Source organism: Eulemur rufifrons, chromosome 15 (genome assembly GCF_041146395.1).
Source record: "Eulemur rufifrons isolate Redbay chromosome 15, OSU_ERuf_1, whole genome shotgun sequence".
Lineage (NCBI taxonomy): Eukaryota > Metazoa > Chordata > Mammalia > Primates > Lemuridae > Eulemur > Eulemur rufifrons.
In genome coordinates, this window is record NC_090997.1 from 44,398,739 (window position 1) to 44,418,736 (window position 19,998).

The 19,998-nt window shown below is 38.8% G+C and overlaps 1 protein-coding gene across 1 annotated transcript in view; it reads left to right on the forward strand.

Annotated features, from left to right (window-relative positions):
* Positions 1-724: 724 nt before the first annotated feature.
* HTR1E (5-hydroxytryptamine receptor 1E) overlaps positions 725-19,998 on the forward strand; it is a 68,557-nt gene continuing 49,283 nt past the window's right edge. Inside the window, exon 1 of the mRNA XM_069488878.1 lies at positions 725-1,021. The gene's annotated coding sequence lies outside the window, so the exon portion shown is untranslated. The remainder of the gene's footprint in view (positions 1,022-19,998) is intronic.

Below are 19,998 nucleotides of genomic sequence, written 5' to 3' on the forward strand. Positions count from 1 at the left end.
GTTACCTCCAGAAAAAACGGGCAAGGCCACTTCAGCGGTTCTTTCAGCGTCAACCACCCCACCCCTACCCTATCTCCCTTTCTTCTCTGCTTTCCCCACCTCTCTGCCCCCGTTCCGCCCCAATTTTCCTTCACACTTCTCCCTCGCCTCTTTCTCCTCATCCCTCTCCTTAATGCACCCTGCGGATATTCACTCTAATTTTCCCCTTGAGGAAAACTGAGGGTTTGCCTGGAGGAGCCGCTGAGAGAAAGCGTCCGAACCCATCAGCTACTCCCTCTTCTCCTCTCCTTCCCCGGCTCAGGCTCGCCACAGAAGAGGGGACTAGGGTCTGCCTCTTGTATCACTTGTCCCCTTCTCCGCCTGGGCCGCGGCCTGCACAGGGCTCTGGAGGTGGGTCCCTTATCCACACCTCCAGCCCGATAGGCCCGGTTTATAACGTGGACAGCGCCGCCCTCTAGTGTTTGCAATAGGGAGCCCTGCGGGCGCCATCGGCTCCAGAATTTCTTTCACAGGTTAAGCCAGACCTGGAGTACCTCGGTGCTCCGACCCCCAGTTCCCCTCCACGCCACCACCTGCCTTGCACCCGGGCTCATCTTTTCATCCCAGCCACCCCCTTCTCCGTTCGGTGGCGTCCTAGGGGGCTGCAACCTGCGCGGTTGGTTTCATAGACTGCCCCCTGCTCCTGCTCCTCCTCTTCCGCGCTCTCCCTCTTGCCTGCGCGTCTAGTCCCGGCGCCCAGACGCGGCGAAGCGCAGCGCCCGCCACCCGCGCCGCCGCGGGGCTGCCCGGCGCGCCGCGCTCCCAGGCTCCGTCTCGCCGCAGCCCGGGGGCACTGGCGCGGGCAAGGACGCCGGAGGGGAGCGCGCCTCCGGGTTCAGCGTGCCTCGGAACCGGGTGTTGCGAGAAGCGGTGTTTTGATAAGGCTCGGGAGAAAAGGGAGCGGGTTCCGAGTGAGACTTCTGCAGCCAGCGGGACACCTCAGCTCGCCGTGTGCGACTCGGCTGCACGCACCGTCCACAAGGTGAGGGGCGCACACCTTCCAGGGACGGCCTCGGCTTCCCTTCTCACCCCCGCCGGGGCCAGGGGCTCGGGCTTGGCTGGGAGATTTTTGCCACCTTTGAGGCGCAAAGACGGCGGGAGTTGGGGCTCAGGGTGTCGGGAGGGAGACTGTGAAGGTCGCCCCCTGGACTTCTTAGCACGGAGCGCATTTCTTGTTCACACTATCTCCTAAATGCGTGAACCTGAGAGTCGACATGGTGTATAACTGTGATTTAGGCATTTTATCCTGCTTCCTTGCAAAAGGATTTGAGGCAGCTTAAAAATTAAATGAAGGTGAAAGGGGTGATAGGAGGGAAAAAACTTGAGTAGAAATCACACGGAGATGGCGTGCTCCAGGGACCGCGGGTGGACAGGTGATTTCAAAGCCAACACTGAGTGAATACCTTCCATTAGAAAAGACTGCGCCGTTGCTACAAGCCCTTAGAAAATAATGATGTGCTCAGTCCTGATAAACAAAATACCCAGGTGGGGAGGCGATGGGACTGACACATTTTCTTAAATTACAAAATAAGGCTTGGAAAGTGCAAGTTAAGATGGGAAGTTTCGTCTTAAGCTATTTCCACCCCATACTATGAGACGCTGCCCCCTATATCGTGAAAATGAAAGGGAATTGAGGCTAAAGGGAAGTGGTTCTAGCTCCTATCACAAGATCATACATGGTTTTGCACTGTGAAAATATGTGTACTTTGGTACGTTTCTGCCTGTGTCCAGTTTTGTAAAGGACCTTGTATTCCACCCGACACTGCTTGCTTGTCCTTGAATAAGAAGGATGAGGCAGAGGGTGCCAGCATCCCAGGGTGCTTCTTCCTAACCTTTCTGATTGTCCTTCCCTGCCTTCTGCACCGATCTCGGAGAGGGAGGGGCTACAGGAAGAAATATGGTCAAGCATTGGGGGAGCAGTGTCTTTTCCCAAATAATTCAGGCCCTTTTTACTATTCTTACGCTTTCTCCCGAGCTCTAATCTGTACGTACTCCTAGTCTGAATTTGACATTGCTCCAGAATATGTATTTTTCACAGTTACACATTCAGACATAATGTGCATAACCTTAGACACCCAGGGTGGACTTATGAGTCAAGGGCTTCCCTGACTTAACATTGTACATGAGGGACAAAGCAGGTGCCTGAGTCTGGTTCCCTGCACAGCCTCTTTCATGGGGAGCATATTTGAAATACCTCTGAAATGCAAAAAGGAGATTATGAGCCAGCCTTTCTTTTCCTCCTGGTGCAGTTGTTTTCCTGCTGAATTAAGTGAGATGACCCTGTCTTCAACAAATGAGTAAGTGGAGGCGTTTCAGGCCCACTTAGCAAATGCACAAAATATGCCTGCCCACCCTTTCCCTCCCTTCAGAACTTTAGCCTCTAGCCCACAGAGCTGTAATAATAAAGTAGACCTCCTAAGTGGGATTCAACTCAGCTTCTGTATCCTGTTTAAAACAAAGTATGTTGCTTATTTCTAAAATTGCATAGCACCTCACAACTAACCATTTTGCTGCATCGAGATGGAAGAAGTACTTCTGCCCAGGTAGTTCATCACTAAGAAAGCTATATAGAGAAACTCACTCAAATCCTGATTCATCCTTGTTGATAGAACTTAACTGTTATGTCATCATCACCTGATATGGGCTGCAGAAACTCCAAGAATTGCTACAGATCTCTGTATACATTGAGACTTCTAGTGATAGAGCTGGAAAGGAGCTTTAAAAAATGCAGCCAAGACTCTGGTCTGCAGGTATATGCATGTGTAAATATTCCTTTAGGTGGCTATTGTTCCTTTCATAAGGATTTCCAGGATTAACAGATTATTTTATAATGAAAAGTATTCAAATTAACAATGTATATCCACCAGCTGACAAATTTTAAATTCTACAGAAATCAACATTACAAACATGGGAAACTCAAATATTCATTCCCTCCTCTTCTACTGCCCATGGTGACTTTACGCAGGGCATATTCCCAGACCAAGTACTTGGAGGCTATGGCTCATGTCTCAATACTTGCCCACAGGAATGGTGCCTGCCTTACAGCTCACCCTGATGTCACCTAGGTTAGCCATTCTGGTGTCTATACAAAACATTTGCTTCCCATTTCTTCTTATTGATGCCTGGTCAGCAGCAATCATGTGAATAAATTTCCATTCTTTTGAGGAAGATAAAGTCAGGGATTCTCAGAGGTGATATCTAGGAAGAGACAAAATCCAGGACACATCTCCAGTCCAGGTGACACTGTAATACATCCCCCTTCCTTGCTTTTTGATGGGATTATTACTGAAGAGGGATGTAAGGTATATCACTCATAGCACCTTGCTCCCACCTGGCTCAAGCACCTCCTAGTGTCTGGATGGGGACAACATACTACCACTACCATCACCATCAAGACAGCAAGGCTTCAAATGAAAAGTAGATCCCTTTGCAAAAAGCCTCAGGCACTGAACTTTTGGGTCATCTTCTCATTTCTGAAGTGTCCAATTCCCTACACTTCACCTTTACACACAGGTCATTTTTTCCATGTTTGTTTTATAGCCCTTCTTGGAATTTTATTTCTATATTCCTCTTTAAAAATAAAAGACCTAAATCTAATATTTTAATATGGGGACACTTTCCCTTTATTTCTACAGGCTTATTTACATGAAAAAATAAGGTTGAGGCTGCTACAAAGCTGAATTTCTACCAAATAGGAACTTGTTCACACCATAAGTTATCAAGGACATCTCAGGGAAGAGGTGAGTCTGGCTTTATGCTCCTTTCTTCTCCATGTACCACATTTCCATATGTGTGAAACTATGTAAACATTAACTTTAGGGAAACATTGAAGATGAGTGTGCTATATAAGTGAGAAGGTGACAGATGAGTGAACCTAGAAGAGAAAAGGGAGAATCACTTGGTTTGGGAATGGGGCAGCAGCCCCTCAGAGTGATTAACTTCTCCCTTGTTTCTTCTTCCCTCAGTAATTTTCTAGAACCAGTGTTATGGCCCCTAAAATTTAGGGCCCAGGTCAGTAAACTTGCCAAAGTCTGTCTTCCTGGGTATGAAAGGACTTTCATCAATATCTCATCCACTTTTCATAATTTGGTATTTGTTCCCACATTTTGTGGACTAAGAAACAGAAACAGAATTTATAGAGATCATTCAATCAACTGGCGTATTCCTGGATCACAACAAATTGGTAAATTCTTGAGAACTCTGTTCCTGATACAGTTTTATTTTAATTTTATTTTTCATTTTTAGTTATATTATTTTATCTCACTCACTGTAAATTACCTGTGGTACACTGTAGTCCTTGTCCTTATAGATTTCAGTGCTTTTATTTCATGGTTGTATTCTCCTAAAACATGTCAAATGAAAAATACATATAGCCAGTGGAGCACTTTAATACAGCAGTACAGCAGTCCCCAACATTTTTGGTACCAGTGACTGGTTTCATAGAAGACAATTTTTCCATGGACGGAGTCTTGGGGGCTGCACAGAGCTCTGAGGCTCAGTCCCTAACAGTCCACAGACCAGTACTGGTCTGCGGCCCAGGGCTTGGGGACCACAGCTATAATAGGTTCGTTGTTAGAGTTCTCTCATGTTGATCAGGTCTCAACACATGCAGTTGTAGGATTAGGAAGACAAAATCCTTTAGAAGAAGCTATAAAACCTAATCTTTCTACATCTGGATCATTTTAAGTTATAAGAATGAGCATCTCAAGATTCTAGTTATCAGTACTGACCAGATGGAAGGTCTTTATGAAATCTGGCATGAAAAGGAAAGCATTTTTACAGCAAGAAGATAATATTTTGAGAAATAGCAACCAGCAGCAGCAGCTTGCAATTCTAAAACTCTCAGATCCTTCTATTAATAATGACCCCATCTACCTAACCTGCTCGAATAAAGTAAAACCAGACCCCATGAATGTGTTTCCTTAGATACAGCTGATCTTTATTCCTTTGTCAGATAATGGATATGTGGTGATTATTTCCAAGAGATTTGGGAAGGATCTGACTCGAATATTAAAGTATGTATTTTGTTGGGACAGCTTACACAAGAAAGTTAAATTTGTGTCAACATTTGCATTCTGAGGAATCGAAGACAAACCAGAGTGTCTCTTTGGAGTAAACACCAAATAGATAGTGAGATTTTGTAGGAAATATCTCCCAAAAAGTGATTTTAGCTGCAATATCCTAATAGTGTTCAGAGTTATAAATTCATTCATTTGCACTGGTGGGGAGAAGAAAGGAGGAAGGAGTTAATATATCCTGACTATCTGCTATGTTTCAGGAACTGTGCTAATAGCCTCATATATTCTTTTATTTAATGCTCACAAAAACAGTTCAAGGTAAAGATTATCAGCCTCACCATTCATTTGTCACCAAACCAACTGGGTTGCTGTGCTTTTCAGGAAAGTATAAGAAATTCAGAGTGAGTGCAGTGAACACTCACTCTGAATAACTAAATGGAATACCTAAAGAGAAGGTTTGAGAAGTATGTACAGGTCAGGGAGGGGATCTTATGAATTTGGACTTTATCTTCAGGGAATCGTTGTAGAATTTTTAAAGGTATTTGTGAAAATTAATATACACCCAGAAAAGTGTACAAGTCATACATGTTAAGCTAAGTGACTTTTCTCAAAGTGAATATACCCATGTGACTAACCACCACTAAGCAATGGAGCATCACCACTATGCAAATTCCTATCCTGTCCCCAACCAGTCGTTACTTTACCTCCTTCCTTAAATGTAACCACTGCCTGCCTTCCAACATCATAAATTATTTTGAACCTTATATATGTGTAAATTATATAGGATGATCTCTTGTAATTTGGTTCAATGTTATATTCATGAGAGCCATTCATGTGGATGCTAATACTAGAGGCTAATTATTTTTAATTGTTATATAGCATTATATTATATGAGTATGTCACAATTTAATTATTCATTCTACCATTGATGAATATTTGGGTTGTTTTCAGGGTTTTGTTATAATAAACAATGCTTCGTTATGGTATTTTAAGCTGTTAGCCAAGATCATTAGTTTAGTATTAGAGACTGCTCACTCCAGCTACAATGTGGAACAGAAAGGAGTGGGTCTGGCAGAGACAATTGCCACGGTGAGAGCCTGGACCAAGGCAGTATCAGTAGACATGGAGAGAGGGAAACAGAAACCAGATAAATTCAGGCTGTAGGAGGAGAAGGAAATGATAACATGTTGAGATTAAATGGATGTGAGGAGTAAAGGAATGCAAAACAACTCCCAAGTTTCTAAACCTGATAGATAATGTTTCCTATCACCAAGACCAAGTACATAGGAGAGTGAAAAGAACATATTTATTGGATCTCAGAATGGTTAAAAGAATTGCCCAAGGTGACTCCAAATCTGTGCTTCTGCTACAAAGCACTGCTTTTCTTCTCCCCTGGCTCCCACTGTACCCCTTCCTCCTGCAACAGCCCCCCACACCCCCCCAATGGAAATGGATAGCCACTAAGAAGGAACATGACTACTCCATATTTTCTGAACTATTGACCTATGAATCATTTGCTTTTCCTTTCAATTTTGTCTCCTTTTAGCAGCACAATTACAAAAAAAGGAGGATTGATGATGAATCAGCTAAAACTTTGTTTTACTCTTTAGACTACACAAGAGAATTCAGAGCAAGTGAATGGGTATAAAGGAAGTAGAATTTGGAGGGGCTAGTCTTCATCTGGGTGGTTCAAGAGGGCAGATCCACTTAACGTGTGCAGAGAGGCTGGTTGCAACACTTTATGGAGGATCTTTCTAACAGTACATAAAAATGCAATTAGACTGCCCATGAGCTGTGCATTCTGCATCATTTGAAAGTGATTAGGTGATGTCTTTGCAGGCATGTGACAGGTTGGGTCCTCCAAGAAACAGACGCCGAGATGGGGTTTAGTGTGCAAGATGTTTATTAGGAAATGACCTTGGGAACCACACGGAAGAAAAAGAAGGAAGCAGGATTAGGCAGAAGGAAAAGTAGAGCTGCAAAATGGGCCCAATAACACTCTCTGCTGAACCCATGGGGAGGAGCTCTGAGCTAAAATAATCTATCAGAGTTGTCCCAAGATAGGCCAAAATGGTGGGACTTTCCAACGCCTTCCTCCCTCAGTCACCGGATGTGGCCTGCCCCAGGAAGGGCATAATCTTGGGTGAGGCAGCTCTCTGTAGCTGAAGACATTCCTGAAGGGACTGAGAGCCACAGGCTATTCTGACAGCAATCCCAGCAGCTGGGGCTACAAGCCTTTTCTCAAAGGAGTGATGCGGGCAGAGTGTGTCTCTGTGTCCATCTCAGGACATTCTTTTAATATGGACTTGACCATAGAGGATTAAACTGGATAACTTTCCAGACTACATCCAACTCTGAGATTTGTGTTTACTTATACTCCAGTTTCTAAGCCACTGAAGAGTTTACAAAATTATTGTAAATAATATGCTATTTTGCCTTTAATCTTTCCTCTCTCCTATTTCGGCAAGTAAATGTGTCTCTTGAACCACTCAAAGTGGATGAGAGGCAAAAATCTCTATAAACATATGTGGCTCCTTGATAAAAAAAATTCTCTTAAGAAGGTAAAGAGAGTATATTGCCAACTTTCATCAGTAGGAACTTTTTAGATGATCATAACGAAACTGTGTGTGTGTGTGTGTTTGTGTATGTGTGTATGTATGTGTGTGTTATGGTATTACCTGTATTTAACACTTGAAATAGATTTTACTATAACTGCTCATTTATGACTATACATGACAACCAAAATATAACAGAAAAACTGCTCATGATAAACCTCCCTTTGCTATCTCTGCCTGTGCAACTCAATAACACAGTATCCTGCAAAGGGATTTTATGCGATGCATTTTTGAAAAGGAGCTGGCTGATACCCGTCAGCTCGGAGAAGCCTCTCAGAGCAGACTCTACTGGGGAAACTCCTGTCACATCAGACACAGCAGCCCCTTGGCTGGAGATGATGCCTCTGACCTCATGATTCATTCCCTTTGCCTTCAATGTTGTGGCAGCTGCTCTGGCTTTCTCACAACTATATTTAGTGAATTCCTACCAAGAGCCACTCCACAAAGTTTTCATAGCCTAGCAAGGGTAGATTTACAGTCTTACACTGTTTTATGCATCCATTCCAGCTTCATTCCTGGATGCAATTTACTTTCTCCTTCATTTTGGCCTCCTTTCAGAAATAGTTTTGGTGTCTGCAAAAGCATCATTATTAAAGAAACATGGGGTTTTAGGAAAATATCGTTGGCTATTTGACCTTCATCATGTTGGTTTTCTGTAACATTCTTGTTCTAGTTATCCAGTTCTTTTCTCTTGATGGTAATTTGATACCCCCTCACTTTGTTCTTATCATGACTCCAAGTAAGTTCTTTGGCCCCTCTGTGCCTCAGTTGTCCCACCTCTAAAATGGGAGCAACTCCTGCCTTAGAGAGCTACTGAGAAGAGTAAAGAAAGGGTGATGCTGCATGGGCTGTGAAGAAATGGTAGCTATTATTACAATTGTTATCTTCATTATTATTCCTATGAGAAGAGCTGTAAAAACAGTCCTGGTCTAAATTTAGGTGAGGTATCTGGTGCTGGCCTTGTAGAAAATAAAGGGAGATAAGTCCAGGCTGATTCCACTCCCTGAACCCTGTTGAAAAGAATTTGTTCTCTTTTAATTCCTAAATTTTGTCTCAGATCAAGTATGGCCTCAAGCCCCAAAGAATGCCCTTGAGTGCTACTTTCTCCAACCGCTGACTTCCCACACTTTGAATCCACCAACAAATCCTTTGCTTGTACGTGTAGGAGAAGGGTCTCCTCCCAGTATGTCACTCTGGAGTTCCATTTGCACTTGCTGTGCACCCAGAGAGTCACATGATTTCTGCATACTCTATAGTGATACCTCTTGAACCTTAGTGTGCAGGAGAATCACCTTGAAAGCATGTTAAACCTCAGATTCCTGGCCCCCGTCTTCAAAGCTTCTAATCAGTAGGGTGTGGTAAGGCCAATAATTTGCATTCCTGACAAACTTCCAGGTGAAATTGATGCTGCTAGTTTATAGGCCACACCTGTGGTAGCACAGCTCTACAGGATTCAGCATGATGTGTTTGTTACAGCTAAAGAAACAGAAAAACATGTAACAGAACTTACTTTCACAGACCTAGTCCTAACAATAGACATGTCATGTATAAACAAGAAAATATGTTGCTGTCATGTTGCAAATATTTTATTACCAGAGTTTTCTTTATGGGGAACTCAAATTGCCTTTTAAAATGAGCAATAATATCACATCAGTCATCTCAAAATTTACTAAAAGTTTATAAAATTCAACATATATTCATAATTTTCAAAAAACTTCTAGTAAACTAGAAATAGAAAAGAACAGTTTTTCACAATAAGGATACCATTCTCAAACAATAGACAACATCATGTTATTGATGAAACATTGTAGGGATACAAAAAGGCCGCCCGATATTACCACCATTATTTGACATTCATCTGAATGTTCTATGCAGTGGAAGGAAGGAAGAAAGAAAGGAAGGAGGGAGGGAGGGGACAGAAATGTTATAAATATTGATCAGGAAAAAGCAGTATTATTATTTATAGATGATGTAATTACCCAGTAGGAAAACTCGAGTGAATAAATAAAAATACCATTAGAAAAAATGTGAGAATTCAGTAAGGTAGCCAGCTACAAAATATACAAAAGCCAATAGGTTGCCTGGCAAACAGCAATGTAATAGCAGGGGTTTACATTAAGTTTGCACATTGCAAAAAACACTCTTGAAAGGTATGAAACAGATGCTGTCAGAGTCCAAGCAAAATGGGAAATGAAAACTCACCTCATCTGGGGAAGATGAAGGAACAAGACCCTGCAGAAAAGGACTCTGCATTCCAAAACTCATCCCTCTGAATTCAATAATCCTTCCCTGATTTCTGACAACACAATGTGTCATTGTAATTAATTCTTTCCTATATTACAAGTGAACAAGGATTTTATGCTTAAATACCTTACATCTTAAACTTTATTACATAGTGCAGATTTTAATATTGAACTCTGCCCTACTCAAGGAAATTTTTATCGCCTGGCACAAGTATTTGACATTTCATAATCCATAAATACTATTCTACCATGTAGTTTAACATAATTTAAGTAAATATTCAGGGAAAGAAGCAGGATTTACTCTTTTATTATGCTTTCATTTGAACTGTTTTAACTTTCTGATCATTCTGTCCTTCTGAGCCTCATTCAGTTCCTTATACAGAGGTTCTAAAAACTCAAGTATTAAATATGTCATTTAATTAGTAATTAGCAAGTAAATCATTTATAAGATACCTTCATACTGACAAGCATATTTTATTTCATAGATTATAAACTGGTAACGTAATGTAATCTCCTCACCCTTTTTGCAACACAATAAGGCTGTTTCTAAGGCCACTTGAGGCCTTACTTTTTGCCCAAGGCATTGGAGGATCAAAATGTACTTACCCCAGAGTTTGATGACTTACATATAAATGAAGCACCTTGCCAAGAAGGGATGAAAAATTACTTTAGAGGAAACAAAAGTCTCAAAGCTCACAAGACCTGATTAGTTTCAGCTTGGTGACAGAGGTAACACTCCTATGATCCAGATGGAGCAATTTTCTTCAGCACATCTGTGGCAATTTATAGTTTTATACTAAAAAGGTGTCCAGCCAGGTCCCACTGGCTTTTGGATAATCTTTCACATTGCATTAAGTATACTGAGTGCCTTTTTCTCAGATATACATATTAATAACATTAGCATGTATTTAATTAATAATTGGGGGTTACATATTATTGTTATGATTGCTACACATTACTGTTATATTAAAATATGTGGTATTTGTAGTATATGTTTTGCCTGTTTAATAAAATGATTCTAAGGGTGAAGGGGCATGGAACAGAGACCTAGGGTCAGAGGACCTCTATCAATGCCCCACCCTCTTGACTGTTTGAGACTCATGATCTGTCATTATTACAGTGGGGACAATAACATCTGCCCTGCCTACCCTAGCCTTCTATTAGGGAAGTTTCTCAAATCAAAGTGTGCTGTTGGAATTCATTATCACCTGTCTTAACTCAAACTGCGTCTTCTATCATACTCCTAGGGGGCAACACAGCATGGGGCTCAAGCCCAAGCCCTGGATTCCAGAAAGCCAGGTTCAGAACCCAGTGCCACTTGTGAACTACTTGCTTTGGGGAAAATTATTTCACATCTCTAAACCTCAATTCCTCATTGGTGAGATAAGGCTGGCATAATAGTACTATATCATAGGGCTGCTATGAGGATTAAATATGTATATTAGTTATCTATTGTTAAGTAATAAATTACCCCGAAACCTAATTGTTTGAAACAAGAAAATTTATTATGTCACAGTTTCTATGGGTTGGGAATCTGGGTATGGCTAAGCTGAGTCCTCTGGCTCAGGTCTGTCACAGGCTGCAATCAAAGTGTTATATAATGTCAACCAGGACTGCACAAGGCTCAGAGGAAGAAAGAAGGCTTCCAAGCTCACTCTTGTGGCTGTTGACAAGCCTAAGATCCTGGCTAGCTGTTGGCTGGAAACGTTAGCAGTTCACTGCCATGTGGACCACTCTATAGGGCTACCAACAAAACAGCTTGCTTCACCCAGATGTTGCAGCTTGCTTTCCTCAGAGCAAGGGCTTCAATTGAAAGATTCCAAAATGGAAGCCACAGTCTTTTTATAACCTAATCTCAGAAGTGACATCCCATTGATTCTGCTGTATTCCTCATTAGAGACAAGTCACTAGTTCCAGCCCACACTCAACTCAAGGGGACGGGATTACACAATGGCATGAACACCAGGAGGAACCAGATCATTGAGAACCATCTGAGATACTGCCTGCCACAATATGATAATGCATGAAAAGCTGTATGATGAGGACTCAGTTCATTATCACCTGGTGGTCTTATTGTCTCATAGTAATGTTCTTAGGTTGAAATTAGATAATCTATGTCAAAGAATTTCTAAAACATAAAGGTCCATACAATAACAAGATTTTATTAGTTTTATTAACGCTAGGAATCTAGATCCACATTGCAGGTAGTGATATAAGAACAGCAAACCAAGGATTAAGAAATCTGAATTCTCCACCTTGTTCCATGTATGACTTTGGGAAAACCATCTGTTTTATACCTTAGTTCTTTTATAAGACTGATGATAATAACAGACTTATCAGATAAAATGAGATAATATACAGTCATGCACCACATTAATGATGATTTGGTCAACACCTACCACATATATGACAGTGGTCCCATAGATTATAAGGAGCTAAAAAATTTGTATAGCCTAGTGCCATTGTAGCCGTATAATTTCATCATAGGGCAACACATTACTCATGTGTTTGTGGTGATGCTGGTATAAATAAACCTCCTGCACTGCCAGCTATACAAAAGTATAACACATACAGTTATGTACAGTACATAGTACTTGATAATGATAATGACTGTTACTGGTTTATACATTGACTATAGTATAGTAATTTATCATTATTTTAGAACGTATTCCTTCTATGTATGAAAATAAAAAAGTTAAGTGTAAAATGGCCTAAGGCAGGTCCTTCAGAAGGTATAACAAAAGAAGACCTTGTTATCATAGGAGATGACAGCTCCATGCCTGTTGTTGCTCTTGTCCAGTAGGACAAGGTATGGAGATGGAAGACTGATGAAAGATTGACAGTCCAGGCCTGTGTAGGCCTAGGCTAATGTGTGTGTTTGTATTTTCTTTAACAAAACAGTTTAAAAAGTAAATAAACACATAAATAAATAAATAGAAAATAGCTTACAGAATAAAGATATAAAGAAAGAAAACATTTTTGTACAGTTGTATAATGTGTTTTAAGCTAAGTGTTATTACAGAGATTCAAAAAGTTAAAGAAAATAAACCATTTATAAAGTAAAAAATTACAGTAAGCTAAGGTTAATTTATTATTGAAGAAAGAAAAAATATTTTTATAAATATGGTATAGCCTAAGAGAACAGCGTAAAGTCCATAGTATAGTACAGTAGTGTCCTAGGCCTTCACATTCACTCACCACTCACTCTCTGACTCAGCCAAAGCAACTTCTAGTCCTTTAAGCTCCATTTATGGTAAGTGCCCTATACAAGTGTACCATTTTTTATCTTTTATACTGTATTATTACTGTTCCTTTTCTGTGTTTAGATACACAAATACTTATCATTGTGTTACAGTTGCCTACAGTATTCAGTAAGGCTACATGCTGTATATGCTTGTAGCCTAGGAGCAATAGGCTATACCATATGGCCTTGGTGTGTAACACCATCTAGGCTTGTGTAAATACACTCTGTGATGTTTGCACAACAATGAAATTGCCTAAAGATGCCGTATCCCCTTTGTTAAGTGACACATACTGTATATAAAATTATGCTGAAATCTAAAGAAATGAGATGATGATAATGATGACAATGACAATGATGAAGATGATTATATATTTCAGCTTCTGCTCCTTGGTCTTTTCTTGACAATTGAACTAAACAGATATGATTTCTATCAGTTATGTTTTAAATGTATGTATCAAATATAGCTACTCCCAATTTTTATAATAATTTTATATGGTTTAATCTTATCTTGCTAGGTACATTAGATATGCTTCCCTGAAAAGTGACATGCAAATAGAATTTTTAGAAACTGAACCATAATTAAAATGCACATAGAGGGTTTTCATATATCTATCAAAATTTTATAATACTCATGTGATAATGTGATATAATTAATATTTTATAATATAAATAATTATCCTTATTAATTCGCATTTTCTGATATTGTATCAAATGCTCTTGAATTGGGCACACCTGTATAAATGTTCTTTGAGTAAATAATCAAGCCTTACAGTTACTTAAGAGAGAACTCGCAAAGCAGCCTTTTGAAGTAGGCAAATAACACCAATGCTTGGTTATCTCAAAGAGTGCTTTTTGTTTGATTCTTGTGTTATCTACATTTCTTCTATCACTATAAATTGACATAAATTGAGCAAGTACAAAACAAGTTTAAACTTCTCCATTCATCCACTTTGAGGGGACTTTTTCCTGCTTATAAATATGTTACATATTTATTGTAGAAAATTTGGAAATGCAGAAAGTATAAAGGATAAAATTAAAATTACTCATATTGCCACCAGCAAGAGATAGCCACTATCAGCACTTTGGTATATTTCTGCCCCAATACTTTCCCTTTATATATTAACAGGTGGAAAACAGATGTTTCTTTTTCAATAAAATCAGGAGCATTCTATGTATTTTTCTTGTATCCTGATTTTTCCAATTAACATTATATCTTTAATACCTTCACATATAATTAAGCATTCTTTGAAAGCATCATTTCTAATAAGTATATAATATTCTATTGTATAGATATACTATAACTTATTTAACCAATCATTACCAGCAGACTTTTAAGCTGTCACCAGTTTCTAATACTATAAAATGATAACATGAAAAGAAATTTTTCACATAAATCTTTGTCCCTCATTATTCTAGTTATCTTAGTAAAAGTTCTGAAGCAAAGGAATCCTTGAAGTCCCTAAGGGGAAATGAGGTTTAGTAATCCATGTGTAAGAAGGATTCATATACACACTGTTGCCTTCTTTTCCCTCTTATCTACCACTTCTTCTCACCCACGATTGGCAGAAATTTATAAGCTTTTAGCACTGGAAATTGCTGAAGTAACAATCTAATTGGGGGTGGTCATCTGTCATTTTCTGCCCATATGGTTCAGCTCAAACTGAATGTACCCTTGGCTCCAAGAGTGACGTGTGACCCAGGCCCATCCAAACATCCTGTTCTCCCAGCTACTTCGATTGGTTCAGGGATGGCCCATGATTCAGAACAGACCAATCAGAATCAATGAGACTCAGTGCAGAAGTTTGCAGGTGCCATGATCTATACTGGATTTGGAGATTTGAGGATACATGTCTGGAACTGCTCGTACCCAACATAAGGGGAGAGGCTCCTGAGGATAAAAACTTACACTGGGAAGAGAAGAGCCAAGAGCTGGAAGAGCCTTGTTTATATTGTTTTTTTTTTTCTGGGTCCATCTGATCTACCTTGACACTGACGTTTCACAAGCAAATAAATTCCCTTTCTTGCTTAAGCCAATTTAAGAGGTTTTCTGTCATTTGTCTTTGAAAGGGTCTTCAGTAATTCAGAGACCTGACCTCCTCAATTGATGAAAATGAGTTGTAGTTAAGACATGGTATGTTTTAACTTTGTGAGTTGTGGTCAAGACAGATTCTGGAGCTGAATCCTAGTTCTGTCACTCACACTGTAACTGAGGGAAAGTTACATGACCTTTCCCCAGTCAGCTTCCTTACCTATAAAATGAAGAAAATGCTAATAGTTACCTCAGAGAGTTTTTGAAGGGTTAAACAAGTTAATATGTGAAAGGTGCAGAGAACAGTACCTGGCACACAATAAGTGCCATAAAAGTGTGTCCCTACTGCTGCTGTTATTATTTTGAAGGTGGAAAGTGAAACACAGGAGGGTAAATAAGCTATTTCACTCATGCAGGGATTTATTGGCCAAGCTAAAATTCAAACCTAGGTCTTCTCTGCTCAGTATTCCTTCTCAAGAGTTAAGCAGATCTTCATCTTTATGACAGATTTGAGCATTAAGCTTTCAGGTTTTCTTTCTCTCAAAAGAGTTTAAGGTAGGTCGGGAGCCCACAAAATAGGTTTATGTTACTAGCAATGTCTAGAGTCTCTCGTTAGAACTGTATATTATAACTTGTGACTGAAAAATTATGATTATTATAATGAATTTATTTACTTATTTTTAATTAAAATTAAAAATACATCTTATTGTAATCTCTATGATAACAAATAACTAAAAAATAAATACTTGGTACTTTTCATAGTGTTTTATTTTTTGGACAAAATACACCTTTCTACTAAAGCAGTTGCTCTTTGCAGAATGCTTGAATCCCTCAGCTTTTGGTTAGTAGGCTCCTGTTACCTAACCAAGAGCTCAGTGAACGTGTCTTCTGAGGGAGGCAGCTGGTCTCTCCCAAATGTAAATCAGATTTCATCATGTCTGGCTTGGAGAGAACGTGTCATATGGCAAATGAATACACAGCTGCTTGGTGAATTTTTCCATCGTGAATTAGTCTAATTCCTAAATGCACAGTGAGTAAAACATTTTCTAAATAAGAATATTATGTTCAAATTCATAGTTATTGTTAAGTATTAAGAGTCAAGTCATTCCCTTGAATTACAACAAAATTCCCCTATTCTACTTGAAAAAGTATATGTTACCTTGTATTTAATATAATATTCAAGTCCAGCCTGTCTTTTAACTTTTATTATTAAAAATATTTTCAGATAAGCACATTGCCTGTTATTAAAATACAAACTATACTTTTGGTGGATTACTTTTCTGTAAGGTCTTTTGATAGAGATGGAGTGTGTGGGATGAATGATAGTGTGGTGGAAAGGTCCATGACCTTGGGGTATGGGTGGGAACCTGAGCTTTGGAATACTCAGATTGGAATTCAAACATAGCCCTGCCACTTCTAGGCTGCACAGGCAATGAGCAAGGTACTTAACTACCCTTTTCCTTAGTTTCCTCATGTGTAAAATGATGATAAGATCATGTAATGATGATAATACAAATCTCATAGGATTGTCAGAATCAAAATGGAAAAATGTATATAATGTTCTTTGCATAGTACCTAGCTGCATAATAAGCTCTCTAAAATAATGAGGCCTGTTATATGATTGGTTCTAAAGTCTTGCTACATTATCTTTGTAACCCTGGAAAGGTTATCGAACCTTTCCGAGCCTGTTTTGTCATTTTTGTAAATGAGCAAATTAGACCATGTTTTGTATATTAATAAAATGCTTTTGAGGTTTAAAATGCTATGACAACGCCCATACATGTTGGGGTAAACCAAAAATCTGTAACAAGGACACATTTGGGAGAATTTTTTTGAATCTATTTTTCCACACTGAAATCAAGCTGGATCCATTCTCCAAGGGAGATCATCTCCTCCAGTAATAAAGCAAGGTTACCTGGTCACAACTTTTCATCTAACCAGTCCTCACATTTTTCAGCACTAATTTGGGGAGGAGAGTTCAATGGCTCATTGCAGAACCTTCCTTGCCGTGATGATTTTAATAATATTATTGGCATTCTCTCAGATTCCATAGGGAATCCTTGTCATAATCAAAGTGCTCATGATGTTGATAAAACAGACAAAAGTAACCAATTCAAGGATTAAGTTGGTTAATGAGGATCACAAATTACTCCTTTTTATTTGTTTCGGTGGAGTGCATTATTTGGCTGAGTACATTATCTAGTTGTCTTCACTTACCAAGCTAGCCTGAAATTCTCCTTATCAGACCTGAACTATGTACTTTACCAACACAGCTTTTGAAGTATTTATGTTTACTTTTCATGAAGGGCTTTTAAATTTTTTGCTTAGGCTCCAAAGTAAGAAATTAATTTACATGACATTACTTTCAAAATAGACTGCTGAAAGCCTCCAAATATCATTGTTAAATCTAAACTGAGATGTTTTTTTCCTGAAAAGATGCAATTTTCCATTTTCTAGGTGAATAATTATAGCTCTATTGATTTATGAACTTCAGAAAGAATTAACAGTAGAGAAAAAGACAAGATAGAGAAGCAATAGTTGTTAAAGAGATACAATATTTTACACTGATGATAATGGTCCCCTTACAACCTATGTTTGTGTTAACTGATATTTCTACTCATTTTTAAAAAGTAATAGCACATTGGTAGTTACATTGAAAACTTAATTCAGAAGGAAAAAAATGGATATGACTATTTAATATACCCTGAGAAACTGAAAAATACTTTTGTTCTAATAATATAAATAGAATAATGCAAATAAGAATGTCACCTGAATTTGAAGTAGCACACAATATTTTTGGTCCCCCCATTTGATTACTGGCATCAGTACCAGAAAATAAACTAGAACCTAGATACAGCCACACCTTGGCAAATATCCTTTCATACTATTGTTATAAGAAACTCATAATAACTGCTTCCTCATTGATATGAATTTTCCTTAGTGGATGCTCTCTTGATTACAAGTAGCAGATGTCCACTTCAAATTAGCTTAATCTTGAAGGGACTTTGTTAGAAAATGCCAGGAAATTTGATGAAACTCAAGAGCCATTACTATTAATAACTACTAGGATATTATCAAGAATCTAAAACCCAACTCTTCCATTCCCTTTCCTTTCCTTATTTTCCCTTCCATCTCCTCTCTCCAGACTGACTTTCAATGTTTCTGAACATTGGCCAAATGAAGGTGTCCCAGAGCTCCATAGTTTAGATAGCAATGTACAAACAACCTGATTGAAAACCAACAAGTATCTCTCATGCATAATTCCAAATTCCTAGAAAAAAAGACTAGTTGGATCATAAAAACATATGAAGCCATAAAACTCACAGATCTTATGAAAGAGTTTCACAATTGAGAATATAAAGCAATTAGGTAACAATAAACATTATCACAGGAACAGAACCTCACATATCAATATTAACTTTGAATATAAATGAACTAAATGCCCTACTTAAAAAATGGATTGGCAGAATGGGTAGAAAAAACACAAGCCAAAGATCTGCTGTCTCAAAGAAACCCATTTAACTCATAAAGATCTTCATAGACTCAAAAGTAGAAAAAAATATTCCATGCAAATGGAAACAAAAAGCAAGCAAGACTAGCTATATTTATATCTGATAAAACAGACTTTAAATCAACAACAATAATAGAAGAAAAGGAAGGTCATTATATAATGATGAAGGGATCAATTCAACAAGAAGGTATAAAAATCCTCAACATATACGCATCCAACACTGGAACACCCAGATTCATAAAACAAATACTACTAGACCTAAGAAGAGATAGACAATAGTGAAGGACTTCAACACCCTACTCACAGCACTAGATTACTGAGGCAGAAAATCAACAAAGAACACCAGACTTAAACTGGACATTAGAAGAAATGAACATAATAGACATTCACAGAACATTCTACCCAACAGCTGCAGAATATATATTCTCATTAGCACATAGGATATTTTCGAAGATAGACCATATTTTAAGCCACAGAACAACTCTCAATAAATTTTTAAAAATCAGCCAGAGGTGGTGGCTCATGCCTCTAACCCCAGCACTTTGGGAGACCAAGGCAGAAAGATCACTTGAGGCCAGGAGTTCGAAACCAGCCTGAACAACATAGCAAGACCCTGTCTCTGCCAAAAGTAGAAAAATTAACCAGGTGTGGTGGCACCTGCCTGTAGCCCCAACGACTTAAGAGGCTATGGTAGGAAGGAGGATCACTTGAGCCCAGGAGTTTCAGGTTGCAGTGAGCTATCATGATGCCACAGCTCTCTAGCCTGGGCAATAGAGTAAGACACTTTTTCAAAAAAAAATTAAAAATTGAAATCATGCACAGCGGAATAAAATTAAAAATCAATTCCAAGAGGAACTCTCAAACTATACAAATACGTAGAAATTAAACAACCTGCTGCTGAATGATCTTCTTGGGGTTAATGATCAAATCAAGATGGAATCAAAATATTTTTCAACTGAATGACAATTGCACCACATGCTACCAAAATCTCTGAGATACAGCAAAAGCAGTGCTAAGTTTACAGTGTTAAACACCTATATCAAATAGATTGAAAGATCACAAGTTAGCAACCTAACATCACACCTCAGGGAACTAGAAAAATAAGAACAAAACAAATTCAAAGCTACCAGAAAAAAGAAATAACAAAGGTCAAAACGTAACTAAATGAAATTGAGACTAAAAAAATACAAAATATCAATAAAATGAAAAGTTGGTACTTTGAAAAGATAAACAAAACTGATAGACCACTAACTAGACTAACCAAGTAAAGAAGAGAGAAAATTCAGATAAGCTCAATCA